General features: G+C 38.6%; 1 long non-coding RNA gene across 1 annotated transcript in view; it reads right to left on the bottom strand.

The window, feature by feature from the left end:
• Positions 1–244: 244 nt before the first annotated feature.
• LOC112821823 (uncharacterized) overlaps positions 245–8,266 on the bottom strand; it is a 33,628-nt gene continuing 25,606 nt past the window's right edge. The window contains exon 3 of the long non-coding RNA XR_003207560.2: positions 245–401. This is a non-coding gene — a long non-coding RNA (uncharacterized lncRNA). The remainder of the gene's footprint in view (positions 402–8,266) is intronic.

The raw sequence follows: 8,266 nt of genomic DNA, 5'->3' as shown, positions 1-8,266 counted from the left end.
TCTTTTGATTCTGTTACATAAAGGACTCTTGTTTGAAGTATAGCTTCTTATTCAAGGAGCACTGGGACTGTTTCTGTATCCTGGACCTCATATCTGGTTTGAGTCCCTGATTTCAACCTGACCTCAGGCTTCTGTGTAATAATTCATCCATTTCTTCCTCCATTCCTGTATCAGTTTAGGCTGCAGATATCAGATTAACAATGTCAAATTAACCAACAATAAAAAGGATTTATTGTTTGACTAAGTGAAAAGGCCAGCAGTAATGTAAGCTTCAGGTATGGTTCGATCAGGATTCTAGCTCTGCTTCTCTCAGATTTATTCTCCTCTGTAGGTCAGATTGTTTCTTCGACTGACTCCTTTCCTAGTTGAAAGACAGCTGTCAGTAGCAATTCGGTCTTCAGCTTCCGTGTTTATATCCAGGACATGGTGAGAAGAGGCGGCAGGAGAGAGGAAGAAAGAGAAAGAGAGATGGGGGTTTTAACTCAATGTCAAAATCATTATGTGAGAATTATGAGCTTTGTGCTTATTAGACCACCCCTTGTTCTACCTTAAGGCTAGGGAACTGACAACTACACTGAATGGCTCAGGGTCTGGGTTACCTGATCCTATCACTATGCCAAATGTGGGGGGGGGGTAGGATTATCTGAACCGTGCCAAAACAACCCACCCCATTCTGTATTGCTGCAACACAGTGGTGGAGAGGTAGTTCCTCAAATGAAAATCTGGAGAGTACTAGGAAGGAGAAGAAAGGGTGATGAGTGCTAAGTAAGCAACCAATGAATGTCCTCTGAAGTCCACACCTTTGGCCACCCAAATTCATGCATATTCACCTTCCCATACCTGTACTTTCAAAATTGTCCACACATGTGCAAAATGAACTCACCCAATGGGATACAACACAATGCCTCGTGTAATTACTACATCCAGCTCCAAGCCTAAGAATGGCTAATAGTCAGACTACTCTGACAAATCTTGCATTAACCCCTCATGGCCCAGTGATGCATTGCTAAGTGTTGAAGTAACCTCCATCAATATACTTGATATACAAGGGTGTTGAGAAAACAAGACAACTGCAATTTTTAAAAATCCCATTTGGAAAAGAGAGAAAAGGGGAACAGTACGCATTGGTCCCAAGCCTATAATATATATCATATTCTACTAAACAGTAATGTCAAGGATATAATGTTGAGATATAATATATGCATTGCATATTATATGCATATATTATATAAACATGAATTTAATAAACATAATGTTATAATATGCATATTTCACTGCCTTGACAGTGGAATTCATTCCTTTGTCAGACAATTAGCTGATTTGTCTTCTTCTGGAGGTAGAAAGTTAACACAAGTGCTTGGAAAGAGCAGGGGTGTCATATTTCTCTACCATTAATCAATCAGGATCTGCCTGTGGAGCTTGAAGCAAAGTTAATCTTGCCCAAACTTCAAGTCGGCTATACAACACACCATGGAGGAGAGGTAATTTTCTAAACGAAAATCTAGGTTCTGTTAGGACATAGGATGAAAGTGAATGGATACTGGTACAGATTGCTAGTTGCCAGGTCTAATATTCATTCTCTTCCTTTTCTCTAATAACGGAACTCCAGATTGTGCTTGACAGAATTAAAGATCTCACTGCCTAGCCTCCCTTAGAGCTAAGTGTGGACATGTGCCTAAGTTCCAACCAGTAAGATGTAAGCACAACTCTTATGTGACAGATAAAGGAAAATTAAAGGAAATTTCTGGTGCTTCTTCTCCCTTTCCTCCATCTTGCCATCTGGAACATGGTTATGAGGACTAGCATTCTAGCCACCATCTTGGACCATAAGGACAAAGGCCACTTCTTAGGGATGGTAGAGAGTAAGCTGGAAAGAAACTGGATCTCTAACTTCGAGGAGCCACTGAAGTATCCATGAATTCTCTACCTCAAGACTTCATTTACATGAGAGAAAGAATAAGTTTTTACCTTATTTAAGCCATTGTTTGGGAGGGGCATGGTAGTTTTGATTAATATTAATCTAGTAGTAAGCAACCAAAACTTTTTCATTTAACCAATATTTATTTGGGATCTTCCTGTGCTAGATTTCTTGATCTTCAGTTCCTTTTACTCATTCTACAGCCAGACTGTCCCTCAACCTACTCTGACACTTTGTGCAGTTGAGAGTTCTACCTCCACTGTCCCCTGCTTTCCAGGGCCCAGTGTGACACTAATTCCTTTTCTGGGCAAGTTTTTCTCTCACCCTATTTAGGTGGATGATTTCAGATTTTTGCATGTCCTTATTCAGTTAAGCTGGATTTTATTTAATATTCCAGGGGAAATGAATTATTGCACATTCTTAGTACTTAACAATGCATTTGACCTGGTTTGTCTTCGTTCAAAATCATGAATTCCTCTTTGACACTTCAGCCTCGACTTTCTTCTGTGAAGTGATTTTCTAATTGAGCATGCCCCAACATTTCCCACCTCAACAAAAACCTGACTTGAATTACAGTACATATAAATGTAGCTCATATTACATATTTTTTATTTTTATGGGTCTACATCAGTAACTATGCATGATTAGAATAGAATATGTGTAAGTGGGCACTCTAATGCTTTTCAGTAAAAAGAATGACAATATATTTGTTCACTAATTTGAAACAGTATACTAATAATACCTGTATCTTTACTGAACACTTCCAATGTTGCACAGAAAATACTAACCACATTAAATTACATTATCACACTTAAATCACATAATGACCCTATGCTGCAGGAGCTATTATTACCCACATTCTGAAGATGAGTAAACCAAGAAGTTAAACAATTGCCAAAAGTCACACACCTAGAAAGTGATGTGTTGAGCCACACATCTAAATCTGGATGGCAACAAAACCCTCAGAGCCCACATAAGGAAGAGAAATTTTCCAGTGGTACCTCACCTGCAGTCACAAAGACAACCTGCCCTCAGCTGTACAGTCAATCCTTGGATTGGATGGGAAAAGATATGCATAAGAGAAAAGATCAATGCATATATTTTTTTTTTGCTTTTAGAAAGTAGCAAGAGCCACTCATACACTTCCCCATTCTCTGTCTGGCATTAATCTCTAGAATCCAAGCAAAAAGTCAGGGAGACCCCTCCACTGAATAATTAATAAGCCAGAAAATCCATTTGCTTAGAACATTAAGACATCCAACACAAACTCTGTGTGTGTGTATGTATGTGTGGACACACACAGTAGTCCCCTCTCATCCGTACTTCTGCTTTCTGAGGTTTCAGCTACCCAGGATCAACCACGGTCGAGAAGCAGATGATTCTCCTGACTAATCATTAGACAGTTAGCAGTAGCCTAACGCCACGTCACAATGCTGACACGTCACTCACCTCGCTCCGTCTCATCATGTAGGTCTTTTATCCTCTCATATCATCACAAGAAGGGTGAGTACAGGACCATAAGATAGTTTGAGAGAGAGAGAGAGCACATTCACCTTTTATTATAATTATAATCATGATCATTGTTCTATTTTATTATTGTTGTTAATCTCTCACTGTGCCTAATTTATAAATGAAACTTTATCATAGATATGGTGTATATAGAAAAAAAAAATGTATCTATAGGGTTCGGTACTATCTGTGGTTTCTGGCATCCGCTGTGGATGTGGAAATATATCCTCCACAGACAAGGGGAGACAACTGATATGGGTGTGGTCTCTTAATGAAGATCTTGGACTTTTTTGGAATTTTAGCATTGTTTTCTAAATCTGAAAGCCCTCTTTAAAGGCAGGTTCCCTGATACACATGCAAACACCAAAACACCCGGCTTCCCATTACCAGCTGTTAGAAATCTTGTAGTGCAGAGTTAGAAAAAAAGCAGGGTCAATCTTGCTAATAACAGCCCTGCCTGTGAGGGCTGTTGATAGAACACGTGACAGTGAAGCCACCAGCAAAGAGTATTTGTTTTAGCCATTTACAGTTTTACAAAGAATGGAAAGAGACTGGAATGAAAGAGCTCCAGAATAAAGAGCCATGCTCACACTGTGCCACCTGTAGGCAGAGCCGGGTAATCTCAGTGAACACCTGGTAACAGGAAAGAGACCTTATTCACCAGAAATGAGGGAATAAGCCTGGAAATCAGTGGAGTCACTGAGACAATAGCACAAGGTCAAGGGTCAACTTTGGGGGAGTGGGGGAGGGACAAATCTACCCCCCACCACCTATGGTTTCTCAGGGCTGCTACCAAAAGAAACAAATCTGTATTTCAACCTTTCATGTTTTAAAGATTCCACCATGTAGTGTGATGCATTTAAATGTATTGGGGCATATTCTTTTTTTTTTTAAAGATTTTATTTATTTATTTATTTGAGAGAGAGAATGAGAGGGAGAGAGAGAGAGAGCACGAGAGGGGGGAGGGTCAGAGGGAGAAGCAGACTCCCCGCTGAGCATTCTTATTGTAGGGGTAAGGGATGTTTTAAGCTCCCTTTGATGCTCACTCTACTTTTCTAAGCAGTAGCTTCAATTAGCTGTAACAGGCTTCACCAACACATTGATCATTTTCGGGATCCAGTCTTTTGGTTTAACGTGTAGCTCAAATCCAGGAAAACTGTGGATGTGTTGAGTATGCGTCAAACTCTGAGAGCTTTTCTGTTCAATTAAGTAGCCATAAGCCATGTGTAGTTACTCAAGTTTAAATTAATTACAAATAAAAAAAATTTAAAATTCTGTTTCTCAGTCACAAAAGCACCATTTCAAGAGCTCCATAGTCATTTTTGACTAGTGGCTTCCATAGAGATAACCCAAATACAGAACATTCCATCACTGCAGAAAGTTCTGTTGAACTGTGCCTGTCTCTAGTGTAGATCATCAGAGTCAGAGATCCCCTTGCTGAGAGATTTAGGCTGTGTATTACAGATATTAACTACAAAAATTGTCTTAGTGAATTTGAGTTATACTTTTATGGATTTGCAATCATTCATGAGCTGGTCATTTAATTCAACTATAACTTTCTACTAGCCACATGTGGCTAGAATTGAATTCACCCGTATGTGACAAAAACACAAATTAACAGTACCTTAAATACACCCAGTTCTATTAAACACACAGAGTTCCAGAGATCCAAAATCCGAAGCTGGTATAGTAATTAGATAATTCATTAGTGACCCAGGCTCCTTCCCACTTTCTGTTGTGTCACCCCTAGGAAATGGACTTCAGTGGCCTTGTCTAAGATGGTATCTAGAGCTCTAGTCTCTTTGTCTGTCTTCCAGACAACTTCAAGGAGAAAAGAGAAGGGGATTAAGTAGGCCCTCTCCTTTAAGGATATTTCCTTACGTTGCAAATGACATTCTTGCTTGCCGCCTGTTGTCCAAAAGGTAAATGCGTGGCCACTCCCGGCTGCACACAAAGCTGGGGAATGTGACCTTTATTCTGGTGGCCATAAGATTAGGGGTTTTATTACTTTGGAAGGGAAGGAAAATGGCCACTGGAAAGTAATCTGGAGCCTCTGCCATGCTAATAGTGTTACAAAACGGTAAAATGGAGAAATAAAAAGAGAGTAAAGAGAATTCATTTTTCTAAGTACAAGCAATGTTGGTAAGAAGTTGAAAATATGTGAATGTATTGAATAAATTAAAATCTCTGAGTTTCTGGTGATTTTCAGCCCTCTATATTTCCTTGGTGGCCACCTAAATGCTATGATTCAGGGAGACCCTTCCACTCCTAAACTCTCCTTCACAGTGCTCAGAATTCTTCAGTTAGCTTTCTCATATGACTTGAAATGCAGATTTATTGCTTTTAACAAGGTGTTTACAAAATGCAAACATTCCTGGGGATGGTAAGAACATTCATTCATTCTCAATTTATTATGAATTAGTCAAATCCAACTTTTGATACCCGAAGGTAGAGGGATTGACTGAATGGGAACTTTTTGGTGAATGGGGAGAATGAAGAAGTAATTTTGAAAACTTGGGATTGGGAAGGCATGAGAGGAGAAGCGTTCCTGGTGTTTTGTACAGGGTAGCTAAAGAGCAGAATCAGATCATTGGAAACTTGGGGAGAAGATAAGGGAACATCAGGGAAGGGGAGTTGAGGGGAGGAGAGAGGGAATGAGGAGCACTAAAATGGATGGAAGTGAGAGCTGAGAAGGCATCAAAGATGAATTTCATCTTGAACTTTTGCGTAGAATTGAATATTCCAGTATATGTGTGGTTTCTTAGCAAAATATTCAAGAGTACAACTTTTTATCTTTTGTTAAGAAATTAAAAGACATCTAGGAGGCTAAAATGCAGTGCTAATTTAAGCACAAACATTTTGTTTACACACCACAAAGGTAAAGAAAAAATTCTATATCTTAACTAAAAAGCCTCCCTTCCTGTTTTTGAACTGCGTTGACTCATTCACTTTTGATTTTAATTGAGCTGTCATTTTTTTCAGAGACTCCATCTAATAGCAACAGTGTCAACAGTGATTGCATTTAACAAGAACTCCGAGGAAAGCACTATTCCAAGTGCTTTACGTTATTATTTCATTCAGTCTTCACAGCATCTATTTGAGGTAGATATTGTTATACCCATTTAACAAAGAAGGAAACTGAGGCTCAGAACCATTAAGTGACTTGTGTAATATAACACAGCCAGTAGTGGCAGAGTCAGGCTCCAGACCTAGAAGGCTGAACTCCAGATTCTGTGCTCTTAACCCCTACACTTGCACTGGCTCCTGACTTGGTGTTTGTCAAAAATATCAGCGATACACATTTGGATTAAAAGTGACACCTGAACAGGTCCTATGCTATACTCCTTTCTCAATACAGTATTTTCCACGTGATTGACATGACTTCTGACTGCCTCAAATGTCCTTTATAGAGATGGATTGCCACTTCCTCCTACAACATTCTTCAGAATCCTTCTCCCCATTTCCCTGTCTCATACTCCCCACCGCAACCCCCATTACCACCACCTCCAGATAGCAACCAAGGTGTTTTCTGTCAATGGTGTCACCTAGTGGTCACAAAGAGGAATCCATGTATTTCTTGTCCCTTTCCTGTGCCCTAGATCCTATTTTCCTCTTCAAGGATTATTTTGGCAGAACATATTCACCTCTTTTAAATGATCACTCCCAAGTCATTCAGTTCTACCTTAAATAATCTTTCCACTCATATCCATTCATCTCAATTAACTCCCTTTCTTCTCATTCTCTCTCTGAGGGAAAATACCTCTCCCACTCATTTATTTTACTAGCCAAGAGGTCAACTTAATCATCAGGGTATAGTGGTCTCTGGAGTAAGACAGAACTGAATTTGAATTCCAGATCCACCACTTATTAATGATGAGATCTTGAGCAAATTACATAACCTCTCTAAAATCTCAGTTTTCAAATCTGTAAAATGGAAATAAATTGCCTACTTTGAGTTGTTACAGGAATAAAATTAATTAAAATAACTTAAGAAAAGCAATAATACCTATCTGTACATAGTGGGTATTTAATGAATATCATTTCAATGCCCTCCTAGGTAATGCATAAAATAATCATGTTATTATATTAAAAAAAAAAGAAAGCCATACATTCTAAGCTAAATAGTTCTACTATAGAACCATTGTCTGTAATACCTAAAATATTTCAAATAAGTTCCCATTAAAATCTCCACGACCTCCATCTGCTTGCTGGTTCTTCTCTATTAAAATGTATGGTATCTCTTCTTCATGATGGATGAATCAAATATTTATGGAATAGCCTGGGTATATAACCAATATTAACAAACACTATTCCTATGTAAAAATGCATTCTAAATTCCAAAGATTCATAAATTAGGAATTTCGTCTAGTTTGGTTTTAAAATTATGAAAAACTCTAAAGTAAATGAACCCAAAGGTAAAGTGTATGTGTGTGTGTGCGCACGTGTGTGTGTGCGCACGTGTGTGTGTGTGTGTGTGTGTGTTTTCCTAATGGAGACCAGGACTTCTAAGCAGATCTGCTCACAAAAGAGAGTAGAATCTGTTGATACACTAGAGAAAAATGTTAAAATTAACCTGCTCTAAGAGGTACTGATTCTCTTCAAACATAGTTTGTCTTTTCAGTTACACATGGGACACATAAAACAGATCCAGCCATAGAAGCCTGTGAACTAGCTTTGGCAATATACGCAAATTACTAGTTTATGTTATTCACCAAAATGGAATGTTGCAAAGGCAACTCAATGGGGAAAAGATAGTCATTTCAACAAATAGTATGGAAACAATTGGACATCTATATACAAAAGAATGCACCTTGACTCATACTTCATACCATATGTAAA

Source organism: Callorhinus ursinus, unplaced genomic scaffold, assembly GCF_003265705.2.
Source record: "Callorhinus ursinus isolate GAN/ISIS: 27379988/994484 unplaced genomic scaffold, GSC_fseal_2.0 scaffold8, whole genome shotgun sequence".
NCBI classification, from domain to species: domain Eukaryota; kingdom Metazoa; phylum Chordata; class Mammalia; order Carnivora; family Otariidae; genus Callorhinus; species Callorhinus ursinus.
Note: the sequence above shows the minus strand (reverse complement) of the source record. Positions and strands in the feature narration are given on the sequence as shown.